The 17,490-nt window shown below is 44.9% G+C and overlaps 1 protein-coding gene across 2 annotated transcripts in view; it reads right to left on the bottom strand.

Moving 5' to 3' along the window:
• The window catches only part of LOC111873421 (zinc finger protein 37), a 52,440-nt gene that overhangs the window by 23,652 nt on the left and 11,298 nt on the right, over positions 1-17,490 (bottom strand). The window lies entirely within an intron of this gene.

Genomic DNA, 17,490 nt, shown 5'->3' with positions numbered 1-17,490 from the left:
AATAGTATATAGCTGAAAATGGGATTTAAGTCCATCTCTCAAGAGTTATGGGGCATAAAGGTTAGATAATTCAGTTGATTTTTGTGACCAATATTTAGCCAGGAACTACCATTATCAGAAATATATTCATTCTGTGGCATCAGTTTTATTTGTTTAGTTATGACTAGCAAAGTATCTAACCTAATACTATTAGTCATGACTTTTTTAAACATTCTTGGAATAAGCGGTGATTATTTCCATAAACACTTATGCAGTGATCCATAAATACACAGTAACACCACAACAATGATACATTTTAATATTTTTTTACTTAAATGTTTTGCATACAGTTTTATACGAAGTCATTAACATTGACAAATAACACGCATGACCTCCTCTAGTTGTAAGCATTGGCCATTGTAGAGGAAAATAGCAGTGAAGTAGAGAGTGGGTTACATCCACATGTAAAGTAATATAGAGTTTATACACGAAATGTGGTCATGGAACCAACAAATTCGTAAACAGCGTTAAATGGTTAGTTTTTGTATTGGTGGCATGGTATGTTTTCTGTGGGGTAAAATATGAATGCTTAAATGTTACTTCAAAGGGTTAACCAGTTGACAGTCTACTTCAGTTTGTATATTCAGCACATCATATGCTATGTAGACGGATATTCTGCACTCTATTCCGGTATATATGCACCCTGTTACACGGCGTCACGAAGACATCCAAAATTCCCTTGCATTTTGAGATCGTCATGTGATTGACTCATTGACTATTTTCCTGTTTAAAAGTACATCAATTATTTAGTAACCGATTCCAAGGAGTTCTGGTTGCCTTTGCTTTGGAATGCAAATATATCACAAGAGGAAGGCTTGTATCATTTAAAGAGACTGGAATTCAGCCAGAAAGAATAGAGAAGTAGGAGGCAGCAAATGTCAGCACAAGAGAGCATAAAGTTGCAGCTAAGCCATCGTCCATCTGGATATACAAGCGTGTCTTACACTGTACATAACTGACGCCGTTTATATTACAAGATACATATTTTGGTCTGACAACTTGGGATGTTTTGCTTCAGATTTTGCGTTGTTTCTTAGAACAATTTGATGTTGTTTGCGTATAAAATGGAATCTCATAAACAACATCCGCGTTGAAAAACCTCCTGCGCCTCCCCTCTCCATTTTCGCAGAATAATTTGGCTTATTTCCAGTGAGGAGCTGTTGGGTTTGGAAACAGTCGGGTCTCCTCCCAACCGGAGCATGGTTTCCGAGGTGCATGGAGAGTTGGGTGCTATTTAAAACCTGGAAAATACGCAGTAACGAAAGCCAATATACGACGCGGTACAAGCCCGCACACCTCCCCCGCCAAGTTTTCTGTGGCTGGACCCATGCAGTCCCTAATTTAGAGGGTTTTTAAGGCCATTTCGAGAAAGTACATGAAGACATCTCTTAAAGAGACGCACATGTGGTAGGAAAACAACAGTTGCGAAAAAACATCTTGGTGAAGTGGCTGACTTCTGCTTCGTATTCGGGAGGTCCCGTGTTCGATCAACGGACCGAAGGCCTGCTACCCTAGGATTTTTCTTAACTTACTGCCCGAAAAACATCTTGGTGAAGTGGCTGACTTCTGCTTCGTATTCGGGAGGTCCCGTGTTCGATCAACTGACCGAAGGCCTGCTACCCTAGGATTTGTCTTAACTTTCTGTCCCTCCGGGCATATTCTGGAACAGTACATTAGAACAAACCACGACAGCTTCCTTCCAGATCCTCAGTTCATCACTTATAGTCGTGTACTCATTGGACGCTGTATTCATCAAACAGACATGATAAACGCATACATGATCTTGGGAAACCTGAAGGGAAGACACCACTTAAGCAGTCCTAGTCGTAGATGGCAGGATGTCAGTATCTAGGCTATATAGTGTCGGCTGGTAGGATGAATGATGAAAAGGATTCGGAGGAAGGAGGTCGTGGCCTAATCTAGATACCGCCCCTGCATTTGTTGGAGGGGATGAGGAAAACTATGAAGAACCTCAGGGTGGCGAGTGTCCCTGTCGAGATTCGAACCGAGCACTACCTGGATACAAGCATAGACCGTTATCTCTAGACCAGCCTGTTACGTGGGTATTACCAACGCTGTTTAAAATGAATATATGTGAGGGCGCCTAAGGAAAGGGTCCAGTAACCGGCTATAGTGAATACGGTAATGAACCCTCAGTTCCATAAAATTCGGGATATTTCGTGACTAGCTGAGTGACTGTCAGCTTCACAAGTAGGATTCTTCCACGTAGAGTTCGTTACTCGACACAATATAACTTGCTGTTGAAAAACTCACTAAATATGTCCACGACAAGAGATACTCCTCAGTCGGGCTATCGATATACTGACCTGTTTCGTGGTTTTCCTCAGTCCCTCAGGCAAATGCCGCTATAGCACTTTATATTAGGTCACGACAAGTTCCTTTCACATCCTGTCCAATTATTCAGTGTCCCAAATCATTCTATGCCATATTGTTCACATCATTAATAAGCAAACGCCAGAGGACACTGAACCCGTGCCTTTGCAGGAAAAGACTGAAATAACCATAAGAAGTCCCTAGATTGCATCTGCAAGGTGTCATAGTACCTAATTTCGGCTTCTTTATACTGGTTTCCAGCCTCGGTCATGTCTCAAATCCATGTGATTTCTTATAATAAAAACATAAGTCGTGTACAACAGTGTGTGACCCATGGACTGATCTTGTTAAAAACATGCCAGAGTTATATACACAGCAACCTCCCCCCCCCCCATTTACTGAAGCAATATTTTCTGTAAAATGTGAAATTCCCTAACGCGAACCAAATTTCTACATTGACTCCCACGTTATAAATAGAGATGCGTTCCGATGCAAATTTTGTGCGGTCCACAGTTTCAGTAATACTGTAGCATGGGATACTGTTGCTGCGCAACAGTCGCGAGAAGGAACGTGCGTCAACAGCATCTGGGCTATCGCTAGGTAACCGCACATAACGAAAGAGAAATTGCTGGAAACTGTGCTTTCTGTTCGTTTCCTGAAAAATGTTTATAAGAAAGACAATTGGGGGCGATCCAGTTACAATGACCTGTATAAGCATAATCCAAAATGAGGTCACGTATATGGTCTTGAATATCCAAGTTCATTGTATTTATTTGAGGTTCATCTCCTTTCAGCCTGTCAGTAAACAAAGCTTTAAAATATGGACTTTCAGCACATATTCCCCAGGACAATTGAGTGATCGCAATCAAACTACAAGAACCAGAAGCATACCACGCAACATCACAGATGCATGCGCATATGCGATTTGAATTCTCGACAAATAACATTTCTTAAAAATGGAATTTGGGCTGAATTCGTTGTTGTTTTGAATTTTGTGTTTAAAAAAACAGGTATCTCAGATTTCCCTGAGAATGAAATTGTTCTCTATATCTGTGAATATTGTTAATTTTTCTTAATTCGCTTAGTGGGGGGTGGGGTCCATCTGGGTCCACTCGGCACGGCGGCCACTTATTAACCTATTGTACTTGCCCCGGGTGATTATGATGATTGAGAATTTGGTGGAATGAAGATTGGCAGGAGAAACCGAAGCACTCTGAGAAAACCCGCCACTTTGTCCACCACAAATTCCACTTGACCAGACCCGGGATCAAACCCGGGCCGCCGCGGTGGGAAGCCAGCGACTAACCACTTGAGCTATAGCGCGGCCTATTCTGTGAATATTATGGTCACGTTTCTGGAAGAATGTTCATGCAGCGTAGCGTGAAAGCCATTTTTGTTCGATTCTAACCAAAACTTCAGTAAACCGGCAGATGTCAGTACAACACTGCGATGTCAAACTTTTGCAACTTGCTAACCCGCCTCAATGAGAATTACACTATCCTGTGAGCCCACCACAGATGCGTCTGATTTGAACCAATTTATTTCAACTGTGATCTCTGGCTTGTCACCGCGACAGCTCGGGTTCCATCGTATATCAGGCCGTGTGATTTGTGGTGCACAAAATGGTTTTCGGCCAGTGTTCTCCCAATACTGTCAATAAAAATTCCACCAACTGTTCCATATTTTGATAGCGTCGTTAAATAACCATATTAGAAAACTAAATCCCTGGGTTTTTTTATTGCTAGTGGGGTGGGACTAAGTCCCTTGTACTGTGACCACTTCTGGCCTATTGTACCAGCCCCAGATGATAGGTGAGGGTGATTGTGGAGCAATTGGTGGAATGAAGATTGATAGGGGAAACCGAAGTGCTCGGAGAAAACCTACCCCAGCGCCACTTTGTCCACCACAAATCCCACTTGATCGAACCAGGGCCGCCGCGGTGGGAAGCCAGCGACTAACCGCTTGAACTATGGCGCGGCCTATAAATCCCTGGGTTAGTTACTGCGTTTGTCTAGTCTCTACTCGGCCAGGTCATTCTGTTTCGAAATGCAAACAAAACTTCTGACAAGTGAGAAGCGAAAGTTCGGTTGGGTTTTATTTTTCTCCATTTTGTGTTCGAACAAATTTTGACGAATGTAAAAAGTTCGTACGACCTCATTCCGATGTTAAGTTTCTTGGCAACTTAAAAATAGAACGCGGTTACACTGTTGAATGGGAGCCAATCACTCAACACACGATGTCCGGGGATTTTCCTTCTTCCGATATTTTCTCCTCGGCAATGCTGCACCCGAGTTCCGACAAAACACTGTGCGGAATCTCTCTTTCAAGCCGAAGTTCATCTAAATAATTGTTCCTAAAAGAATGGTGGGATTTCATTGCCGTATATCTCCGTCAGTTTTTGCTGATGAAAAGCAAAACGTATACGGATTCGTAACATGGCTCTCAAATTTTCATTATATCACACTCTTTCCTAGTTCCATTTCCGACAGTTAGGCAAACGATGGATTGGACGTGCTGCAAGTGAAGATGCCTCCTTTCTCCAGTGGCCACCCCGGTCCCCGGGCATAACTCCATGTGATTTCTTCTTGTGGGGGTACGTGAAGGACGTGGTTTATGTACCCCCATTGCCCCAATCGCTCCAGGATCTCCGAAAGAATCAATCGTGCTGTGGAGACAATCACGTCTGAAATGCTACAGCGGGTGTGGCAGGAATTCGACTATCGCATTGATGGGTGCCGGGTAACGAAAGGTGCATACATAGAGGCACTTTGATGGATGCACATAAAATTTGGACAGTTAAGCTTCCGATTGACGCATGTTATGATTGTACACGGTAACAAATACGAAATATATACGTATCTGAAACCCCACCATTCTTTTAGGAACACCCAGTATTACATACCTGCCGCAAGAATAACACGCTGCGTCTTCAGTACAAAACCGATTAATGCTGATCAGGGAAATAATCGTCGGTTATCGTGAGAATCGTGGGGCTGAACTAACGATACCCTTCGAGACGGCCCTCGAATCTCGCCTGGGAAGCCAGCTATCCTAACAGGATTTTCTCTCAGTGGTTTCTCTCAGTTCCTCCAAGAACATTCCGGCATAATACCTCAGTTACGTCACGTCCGCTTTCTTCTAAATCATTTCCAATTATCATTCATCAGTCACCCCATCATTCCGGTTGAGAAGCTGCTAGTCGTTCAGTTAGTCAAGTACTTCCCAACATTGGAACCCATAGGTTCATTATCATGTTCATAAGAGCCCTCCCTTGGTCCCTATCCTGAGCCTGATGAATTCAGTCCATCCTAGTTCTGTAAGATCCATTTTCATATTATCCTCCCACTTACGTTCTGGTCTTCCTAGTGGACTCTTTCCTTCTGGCTTGCCAACCAACATCCTATATACATTCCATTCATGCTACATGTCCTGCCAATCTCAGCCTCCTTGACTTGATCATTGTAATTACATTTGGTGAAGAGTACAAGTTAAGAAGCTCCTCATTATTCAGTTTTCTCCAATCTCCTGTCACTTCATTTCTCTTCAGTCCAAATATTCTCCTCAGCACCCTCTTCTCAAACACCCTCAGTCTATGTTCCTTCCTTAATGTCAGAGACAAAGTTTCACACCCATACAGACCCACAGGCAAAATTATAGTTTTGTGTATTCTAATTTTTACGTTTTTAGACAGCAAACGACGAGATAAAAAGTTCTGGACTGAATGGTAGCAAGCATTATCCTAATTCAATTTCCTCCTGAATCAAATTTTGATTTGTTACTGTCGTCCCCAGAGGCACGCGGTGGCGTAGTTGGTTGAGGCATTATGATACAAGTCGGAGGACGCGGGTTCGAATCCAGATGAGGTCATTGGATTGTTTTTTTTTTCAATTTACCTAATCCTTTCAGCCGCACTAGGGCCCTGGGGTCGACTCAGCCTCTAACAGAAATCAATACCACGAATCTTCCTGGGGGGGAAAGGGCGGCCGATTTGTAAGGATGACAACCTTACCGCCATCTGTTTAGAAAATGTGGCAGCCTCGATGTCTCACAACCCTATGGGCCTTCACGGCCTGTTTACCTTCTCTTACTGCCGTTCCCAAAAATTAAACTGTACCACATTTTCAAAGGATCTGTTAGTTTTCTTTAAGTTATGGATTTCCCCTGAATTCTGGTGACTCCATGATCCAGTACAGTACAGTTATTCCTCGATGTATGCGATAGTTGTTCCAAAAAAGTGTTGCAGAAAGCGAAAGGCTTCTGCTCCACAAACCCACATAATATTCACCCCTCCTCCCCCTCGTTTAGTTAGAAGCATTTCCCCTTAAAGTGAGCACTATTACCTGAAAGCGGTCTGAATTAGCTGATCGCATAAACTGGCATATACTGGATGGTACCTGGGCAGTGTAGTTGCTTCTGACACGAACATTGCCGTATTGCGACAACGAAGTGCAGGATAGTTGCATGCTGTAACGGGATAAGGTTCCATGCTCTTATGAAACTACAGGGCCGCAACTGGGATATAGCCGGAACCAAATGAATCAATTTTAACACCAACCCATAATTAATTTTAATGTTACCCTTCCGTCTACATCTAGATCGATCCAAGTGGTCTCACTTTACGTATTCCGATTAAAGGTTTTCACCCTGCCCCTGTCTTGACCTTCACGATTTGGTAATCCTAATAATATTAGGTGATGAATACACACAATGAAGCTCCTCATTATGCATTTCCATACATTTTCCTGTTACAGTAAACCCTCGTTAATCTGGATTAATTATGGGGAGGTAATCCGGATTAACGAAGCAGAATGTAAGCCTAAAAGACAAAAAACCGTAAACCACAAATAAATGGAAAATGAAATGATATAAATAAATAAAATAAATAAATAAAAGACGTATAACTGCAACAATTTCTTCCTCTGTCAGAAGCTGATATCCAGGGTCTCCTTCATCCAACTTAAGCAAATGATGGATATTTCCTTGCAGTTTCAGTCTCTCCAGCTGCCCTCAACACGGTCTGAAAGTCCTCTTGCTCCTAAATCTCATTTGTCTTTTAAAGTACGTACTCAACTGTGAACAAAAATTCTCATTTTTCATACTTCGATCCAGATTAGCTAGGGTTTACTGTATTTCATCCCTCTTTGGTCCATATATCGGTGTACTAGACGACAGAGTGATTGGTGTTAGAGTCCCGATAGGGTCAAGGATTTTCTTCGCGTCATACAGACTAGTTCTGGGGCCCATCCAGCCTCCTTTGAAATGGATACAGGGGGTAAATGAATCGGGGAATGAAGGTGACCACTCACCTCCAACTAGTGCCGAGGTAAAGAAAACATGCATACATCCACTCCCCCATACACTTTCATGGCGTAGTGCTTAATTAGTTAAGCACGGGGACGAGTTTGCCTGGGCCCAGATATTTCCCTGAGCACCGTGTTCTCATAGTCTCAGTCTAGTTTCTTCGCTCGGGGTACAGCACGACTTTCCACGCGCATACAAAACAATTCAGTGTCATATCAGCACGGAAAGAAAGTTCCTTCTACATTCTACAGTCTGTTTTAGCATCGTGAATTTCGGTGAACCTTCTGACGACGTCGATGATTTAATTCCATGCCGCCAACTACAAAGGTACGACCACTACACACATAAGCTGTAGAGAGTCGGCGAACACCCAACGCTGAGACAACGCGTGTAGTGTCCGGAAGGCTGGCGTTCTAGTCTTCGAAACTTACGAACGTTTCGCAACGTAAGTACGTCACACTTCTTTGAAAGGAAGCAGAAAGTCGCGGTTTCTTGTTTGTTCAGTGCCTCTTAGGACTGTTTATCCTGCTGGCGGTCGCCAGCTGTACAGTGTTCTTTCATGGGACAGTGAGTTCCTTCAAGGCCTGCCTCCGTGCTCGTTCATGACTTTCAGGTTGGTCTGAAACTCGTATATACATGTCGCCGTACGTTTATCATCTCTGTGAATACATGGCAACAACGTTCGTGAGCTATGGAAGACAAGGACAAAGAGATTTTGTAGGTTATCTCGACAAACTAGCGTAGAATGGCAAGATCACTAATTAATTATGAATTTGAAATGATTTGGAAGGAAGCGGTCGCGGCCTAATTGCGATACTATCCTAGCATTTACGTAAAAGGACTGGGAAAAGCCACATAAATCTTCAGTCAGAATGGCCGGTGCCCCAGCCGAGATTCGAACCGAACATTTGCCGAACGCAAGTCTGGAGAGCTCCAGCTACCGGAACCAGCTCAGTAAATGTACAGTTATCGGTTTCCTTGCTTGCAAATGCATCTGTGTTAATTCTTATATTGTTAGAATTCTTTTAGTTTCTTGGGGTGGGATGAGACTGTGTCACTTGGTACATCGGCCACTAATTGACCTATTGTACCAGCCCCGGGTGGTAGATGATGATGAATATGGAACAGTCGGTGGAATGAGAATTGACAGGGGAAACCGAAGTACTCGAAGAAAACCTGTCCCAGTTCCACTTAGTCCACCACAAATCCCACATGACTTCACCTGTGCTCTAACGCGGGCTGCAGCGGTAAGACGGCGACAAATCGCCTGAGCTATGGCACGGCCTTTTTATATTTACTTATTTGCGCATTTATTTACAAATACATAAATTTCACGGGCTAGGCGTGCCATGACTAAGGTTAATTAAAGAGAAAGGTAAAGTTGTCCTTGTGCTTAATTAATTAAACATCACGCCATGAGCACGTATTGAGTAGTGTGGGTATAGCTCCACCACTGGCCTCTGAACTAGATGGAGGTGAGCGGTGAGCTTCACGCCCCGGCCGCTTTGCCCCCGGGATACATCCCACGGTACCCATTTGCATAGGAGGCTGGGTGGGCCCCAGAGCAAGTCTGGAAGCTGTGGAAAAGAGAAAAAAATATCTTGGCCCTGTTGGGAATCGAACCCGTAACTCGTCGCTGTATATACTGAGCTATCCTGGGTACTAATCAGGTTTACTGGGAATCAGAAAATTGGTAGGACGCAGGAACCGTGACCTGGTCGCCATTTTGACGAAGGGACTGAAGAAACTCACGAACAATGTAAATGTGAATCGGTTTGCAGCCGGGATACGAACCAGCAGTGCTTGAACACAAAGGACGAGTGCCGACCAATCGTACGATGTGGAACTGAACGTTTTATATCCTCTAAAACGATGAGTCACTTTGAGACAATGGCCGACAAATCCTAATAAGGACTTGGCGGGTCCAGCAGCTCGTGTCAGTCACCACAGCGAAACATCTTTACAGCCTGTATCCCGCCTACGGACTGTGCTTCATTTCTCCTCCTTAGGACTTTATTTTAGACTGCGGCCTTCCGGATTGTGACATCGTATATTCTGGTAAGCGATTATCAACATTTTGGAGGACACATATTCTCTCCATCTTTGCCGCCGTGAAAACTTCTAATATCACATTTGATTCAATTTGTTTTCGGCCTCTGTAGCTCGGTCGCTCAGACTAAAAGTTAGACACGCGGCATGGGCGTAGTCTTCTTTAACTTTTCCGCCCGTCAGATCCATTGCGCGCCCCATAAACTGAGTATTCTTGGAGCGACGTTGACATTCAGAGTTGCAGAATGCGCGGGGATCTTGAGTTTTCCCGTAATTTCCCAGTCACTTCGGATTCATAGTGGGACAGTAACCTGAAGGAGCCACAACCCAAGCTAGCCATTTCGTTGTTAACCTTTTCCATGCTCACATTTCGACAGAAATACTTCTTGTTTTATGTTTACACAACATGACCTACAAATAAGGCGCTTCCTTCGCTCTTTAAAAGAAGCCTAAAATGTATTGTGGAATGCAGGCACGTTGCTAGGCAACGATCGCGAAACAAATAACTCGATAACAGCCGTTACTAGGCTACGGTCCGTAAACAGCAGCAGAGGAACGGTGTTTCCTGTGCGGTCCGTGCCGAGATGTTATAAGTAGGACAGATAGCGAGGAGTGAGTTCAGTTGTTGTAAGCTGTTGCTGTGAGAAGCTGGTAGCTGAGGCCGGGAACAGTTCGGGAACCCAGAGGAAGGGGGACGTTCGCCGTTGGAAGCCGCTACCGAGCAACGGCTAGTGAAGACGTGACTGTTGACAATAGTGTTTGTGTGTAATAGCTAACTGTAAAGTGTAGTCATGCGCTGTATCAAAGAGTCCAATTAATCCGATCAATCCAAAATCCCGTCTATAGTCACTCATACGCGTGACAGTATGTTATGGTTTGGTGGACTGGCGAACTATCAGGTGGCTTCAGATGTTAATACAGAGACAGCCTGTAATCACCGATGCCGGTGGCAATCCTGTCACCACTGTCAATGTTTCGGCGTCGCTGGCTTAAAGTGCCAAGCGATAGCAGAGTATGACTCAGGAATCTCAAATGTGGGAGACACTTTCAACAACAAAAAACTCCGTGGTCTGTAGTCCGCAAGCGAACTATACCGACCGAGCGACCGCCGCTTGTCGGCGAAGTTAGTGCCAACTTTTGCGTATATGTCACGTGGTCAGCGCAACGGATCCCCATGGCCGTTAATCTCGGTTTTCTACGCCGGCGCCGCTATTTCCTTGAAATCGCTCCTCAATTATCCTCACGAGGCTGAGTGGACCCCGTTTCAGACACACTACTTCTTAGAAAATCGGGTAGCGCTGGGAATCGAAACCAGTACCTCTGGATCTGTAGCCAGGAACTCTGATCACTATACCGCCTTTCACAGAACGTAAATCACTGATCACCTGTAATACAAGGTAAAGTTGTCCCTCTACTTATTTAAGCATAACGGCATGAAGACATATGGGAGAGTCGACGCGCTCTTGATCTCTGCACTAGATGGAAGCGTGCGGTCTGGACGCTCCTGCCGCTTCACTCCCGAAAATGATTTCCCATAGGAATCTAGATGGGCCCCAGAGCCAGTGTGCACGCTGTGGAGAAGAGAAAAATCCGTGCCGCGGGTCCAGATTGAACCCGGATTTCTCGGACATCCAGTCACTACATTGACTGCTTTACTCCGGTGAACTTTTCAAATAATATTCTGCCTGAAGAGCTCTGAAACCTGGTAATCAGAGGCCGAGACCCAGATGTAAGTCGCCACCGCGTTCCACAGTTTTTCAAACGAAAAGGAATGCTCTGAAGTGGCCCAACTCAGAGATTTGCGTGTTTCATTTCATTAATGTCTCTGGGAGCCTCAAGATATATGTGATAGTGTATACACTCGACATGATTAGATAGACACGCTCGTACACTCGCGCCATTTAACATTCTGACGGCCGCGTTTCGTTCAGCGCTGAGTTACGTGCAAAACACCGTAACTTATTTTTGCATTTCCGTGGTGCAAAACGCCTTCATTTGTTTTTGCATTTCCGTGGTTCTAAACGCCATAATTTCCTTTGCATTTCCTTGGTGCAAAACGCCTTCATTTGTTTTTGCATTTCCGTGGTGAAAAAGCCTTCATTTGTTTTTGCATCTCCTTGGTGCAAGACGCCTTCATTTGTTTTTGCATTTCCGTGGCGTAAAACGCCTTCATTTGTTTTTGAGTTTCCATGGAAAGTCGCGATTCCTGTTGTTACAAAACCAGGGACCGTTCAGTATGAAATTCGGAAACAGTGGGAAAATCTTACGCTAAAATTAAAGAAGAAAGAACATGTTCAAAGTTAAGCAGAACAAGTGGGATCTGGGGTTCTCATGGCGGTGACCATGAAAACAGTTGTCTTCTGGGATGTGACTCCGTACAATGTGGTAGATCGCTACCAACGCTTCTGAGGAAGCAGCTTCAGGGTTCTACGCCGATGATGGGGGCTGCAAGTTCTTTCGGAATGGTGGTAATAATCTACCAGAATACACGACGTCACAGCTCAGATGGCAGTAATCTTCAAAGAGAATAGAGATTGCTATGCGGTGTATCGCAGTTCTAGACAGTTCTATATCTCAGGCTATTAAGGGTGGGGTTCTCACCCCGGAGCCTTGGGTTCAATCCCGGGCGACTTCATGCAGGATAGGCGAAGTAGCACTGGAGCAAGTTTGCTCCAAGTTTATTCGATTTTCCCTGCTAATCATCATTCCACCATTGCTCCATATGCATCTCTTACCGCCCGCTGAGGTGTGCGATAGCCCTGACAGGCAGCACATTATCATATCCTTGGTCATTAAGTTAGGGCTTCATTTCTGACACGGCACTTGGCTGGTTGCAAGGCGATGAGCTGGAGATTATGTCTCGGTTTTAGCGTGCAATGGATTAAGGATTAATGTCTCCGATACAAGGACATTTTTGTTAGCGACTGTCATCTGATTTGATAAATGTATTTACTTATACTTGTAGCTTATTTAACGAGGCTGTCAACAGCTCAGGTCGTATGGTATTGAGTGATAGGATTAGTAAATAATGAACTCGAAAGGACGTGGAAGGAAACATTAGGGACCTAATTTTAGGTATGTCCTGCAATTTCGCCAGTCTCAAATGCAAGAAAGTCCGAGTCAGATTTAGAGTTGAATGAATGAATTAATTAATTAATTAATGTATAAAGGGTGGGCCTTGTTGGCCCTTGCACCACGACCACAGTGACCTATTGTGCCTCCCCTTCTGATCATCGCCTCAACAATCTTGCGCTTCGAGTGAAGCGTATGATTTTGTACGTGGGGACGTCGAAATAGTCACTTGGTTCCATAAAATATTGACCCAAGTGACGCAATCTTAAATAAGCTAAGGCCTCACATTCGCACAGGATATGTGTGGCTGTTTCGTTTTCTTCCTGACACCTCTCACAAGTTGGACTATTACTTAGTCCCAGTTTGAAGAGGTGTCCTTTAAGGTGACAGTGTCCTGCAAGTAGTCCTACCACCCATCGTAACTGGTTCCTGTTTAACTAAAACAGTTCCTTTGTTCTTTTAGTAGAGGGTCTTCGTATGAGTCCCTTTGGTTGCCTAAGTCCAGTCAAGAATCCCCAGTATTTCTTGTGATTCATAGAGTTAGGGTTACTTCACGACTGGCGGTTTACCGCCAATCAGTGCGTCTTCGTGTCAATCCCCTTCAGACTCACGACTAGAATTTTCTTCCAGCCGAACCCTCTGACGAGAGGATTGATCTGTCGTTTACAACAGCTGCTGGTCTCGCCAGCGCAGTCATTTTCGAGTCCAAGTTCCGTGGGGCATATGATCACATTTTGCAGCCTCAGATTCGAGACTCCACCAGCCTGGAGGGCCAGGTCCCTATACTTATATCCCTCAGGAACAGGGTGACTCAGTTATATCACCAGGCACTGGGCTCCCTTTTCGTAGTCTCCGACTCAAACCGCCTCCACACGGGCACAAGTGCAGCATTTATTCTTGCAGATACTGGCAAATATTCCTTTAAATAGGATCATAAAAGATTGGAACAGTTTACCTGCAGGCATAGTAGCGTCTTTCCCCTGTGAATTAAACACTTTTAGAAAGAGGACGAGGGAAGCAGTCACAAGTAAAGAGGCCTTAGGCGGAGTTGAATGGACACAAGTCAAGTAACGTGAAGTGTCCTTATTCGAGTGCAGTGAAACGAGCACGTGCCCTCGTGCGACTTTATGTTTGGGTTTGCACTGTACACGTATGTACCTTGTTTACTGTATTCACTTTGTCCCGTATTGTTCCCTTTATGTATAGTCTTTCCTTGTCTGTATCATTGTAAGAGCTACTGCCACCGGGTTAACACCCAATTACAGTAAAATAATAATAATAATAAATGTACGATATTGGTGGGTAAGCCAGAAGGAAACAGACCACTAGGAAGACCAAGACGTACGTGGGTGGATAATATTAAAATTGATCGCAGAGAGATAGACTTGAGTAGTATGCCCTAAATTGATCTGCCTCAGGATAGGGACAAGTGGAGGGCTCTTGTGATCACGGTAATGAACATTCGGGTTCCATAAGATGTTGGGAATTTCTTGAGCAGCTGCAACATGTATCGACCGTTCACGGCCATTATCAGGCACATATCAATGCTGCCAAAACTCTTTCGCTGTGCATGTTCTTTCTTCCTCTCTTTCGCTCCGTACCTTCTCTTTTTTTTTTAGATAAGAACCAATATTGAAGAGCCGGGATAGCTCAGTCGGTATAGCGACTGGCTACGGGCTGGACGACTGAGGGGTCGGAGTTGGAGTCCCGGTAGTGGCAAGAATTTTCTCTTCTGCGCGTCATCCAGACCGTCTCTGGAGTCCACCCAACCTCCAATCTTGTGGGTACCGAGGGATCCTTCCCCGGAGGTAAAGCCGTCCACTCACCTGCAGCTAGTGTCGAGGTCATGAAAATGTGGATCTATACACCCATTCCCACATACGCCTTCATGGCGTAGTGTTTAATTAGTTAAGGACAGGAACAATTTACCTTACCTTTACAAATACTGCGTTTGAGACTGTAACACGTATGTACAAAACTGATAATATTCATGCAGGCCGCGGCATAGCTCAAGCGGTTAGTCGCTGGCTTCCCACCTCGGCGGCCCGAGTTCCATCCCGGGTCTGGTCAAGTGGGATTTGTGGTGGATAAAGTGGCAATGGGGCGAGTTTTCTCCGAATACTTCGGTTTCCCTTGCCAATCTTCATTCCACCAAATTCTCCATCATCACAATCACCCGGGGCAGAATATAATAGGCCAATCAGTGGCCGCCGTGCCGAGTGGGCCTAGTTGCACTTCACTCCTCACTAAGCGAATTAAAAAAAATAATGCAATTGGGTGCTAAGCATAACATTCCGTTGTTTGCCTGGCGAAGTGAAGACGAACAACATGAAGACGCTCAGTATGTTTAAGGTTACGTTGAGAACATAGGTCAATAGACTTGAATATTGAGCTGCTATTATTGGACTCGAACCTGCAGCCGAAATGTCGGGCGCTATTTATTTCGAGCAATACAGAAAGATCGTGCAGCGGCTGTACCCACAGGATATGGGAAACGTCTGAAAATGTTATAATGTTGGTAGCAATGGGCCGATTTAAGAGCTGACTCCATGGAGCAGAATCCATCTTAAGAAGCTAACAGTCACTCAACTACTCGAAAACTTCTGAAGACAGAAGGTCCATTACCATATTCACAACAGCCCGAATTGCACCGTATCCTAAACCAGATGAATCCAGTTTACACTCTCACACATTTTTTAAATATATTATCCTTTCATTTGTGTGTCTTTCAAATTATGTCTTCCCCTTTGGGCTTTTATACCAAAGCTTTGCGTGCATTTCTCACTGCTCCCATGCGTGCTACAAATTCTGAGCACTCCACCTTCTTTGATTTTATCGCCGTAATAATATCCCCTCATTATGCAGTTTCCTTCAGCATCCTATAATTCCCCCCTCCATTAGGTTCAAATATTCCCCTCAAACATTAAGCATCATGCCATGAAGACGTGGAACAGCTGCACACACTTTTAATCTCTATACTGTTACGAGACGGGTGGTCAGTTTCACGCCCCGGCCCACTAGAGAGGAGGCTGGGTGGGCCCCAGATCGGGTCTGGACGCTGTGCAGAAGAATAAACTGTGTGCCCCTGCCGGGGCCCCGATTTTCCGGTCGTCCAGCGCGTTGCTTGACACTACAGTCCTTATGAGAAGTTGGCAGTCGGTTAGTTGGTCAGGAAATGTCCCTCAACGTAAGATATCCGGCTTCACGCCCATGAGAACAAGTGACTTGACAGTTCGGTACGTGGTCATGTGACCCGAGTGGCAGCAGGCGGTGCTTGAGTTTTGTTCCTCCATAAGTCAGATCTGAGGTCCTCTCGGCAAAAACTATGTGGGGCCGTGCTGTCTTGTACATAGGCACCAAAGTACCCTGAAGATTCCTCCGAAAAGGCCAGTAATTATCTAACAGATTACACGGAATCATATCCTACCTATCTATCTATGGCTCTACAGCCCTCTGTTGGCCTATGGCCGCTTTTTCAGCTTCTTAATCCTATACACAGTCGGTAGAACTCCTTGGATGAGGGATCAGCCCCTCACAAATCCTCTACCTACACACAGAACGACACAAACACAGAATAAACGCATACCGACATCCTTGCCTCAAGTGGGATCCGAAACCACGATCCCAATGTTTGAGCGGGAGAAGACAGTTCCTGCCTTAGACTGCGCGGCCACTGTGATCTGCCGCATCACATCCTAGGAAATTGTAATCATCCGATTTAAGAAGTTCTCAGCAACACGGGACTTGGAGCACATGACTACCAGGAATTGCCTTGCTGCTGGTGCGAGTTCGCTGAACCACATTCTCCTTGTTGATTTAAGTTTCCAGCTTCTTGTTAAATGCTTGGCGCCATTATGTACTTCCCAGTCCCTCAACTTAGCACGACACACCGCAATCAAGTCAACTGCAGTAACCACGGACTGTATACATATTGCCACCTGAGGGAGTGACTATAGACGGGGTTTTCATTCCAGATTGGTTTTATTGAGCACTTTAACACAGGAGGTTGAGGTCCGAGTCTCGCGGGACTAATGACTACATTTTACAGTCTCAGATTCGACACTCTCCCAACCTGGGAGGCCAGGTCCCCGTATGTATATCCCCAGGAACAGGTTGCCCCTTTATACCCCCAGACACTGAGTTCCCTTTTCGTCGCCTCGGCACGTACCGTGTAGAAAGCACTGTTCATTGTCGTACTCCAATCGCTTCCGTGGGAACATGTTTATGTGCGTAGGAGTTACTCAGTAACGGTTGCTTATTAAGAACCTGCTGCCTAGCAACGGATGTTGTTTAGAGGTCGTTATCCAGTAACGGGTCTGCACGCTGCAATATAGAATATTGTGATGTGACGCCTGAAAGCCGGAATAGTGGAGTCAGATCGGAATTTAATTTCCTAGGCAACGAGTATTAACAGAGCACATTCCCGTGACAACGGGTTACCATGGGATCATTATACATGACTTCCGTGACAGCACTCCACTAGTTACTGCGGAACTGGAAGTGTTTCCGTGTCAACACATGCTTAGGCAGACAGTTAGTTAGTTATTGGAGAGGGTGGGTTTCCCCATGCACTTAGACCTGTATTGGTCCATTGTGCTTCCCTCTATGATATTCTACCAGTCTCTATACCCTACCGATATTGGTGCGTACCATCAGTCCCGACCGAGCCAGCGAGTTCGGCCTCTACTGGCTTGG

The sequence above is a fragment of the Cryptotermes secundus genome, unplaced genomic scaffold, assembly GCF_002891405.2.
Source record: "Cryptotermes secundus unplaced genomic scaffold, Csec_1.0 scaffold276, whole genome shotgun sequence".
In the NCBI taxonomy this organism is placed as follows: domain Eukaryota; kingdom Metazoa; phylum Arthropoda; class Insecta; order Blattodea; family Kalotermitidae; genus Cryptotermes; species Cryptotermes secundus.
This window is presented reverse-complemented; position numbering and strand designations above follow the sequence as displayed.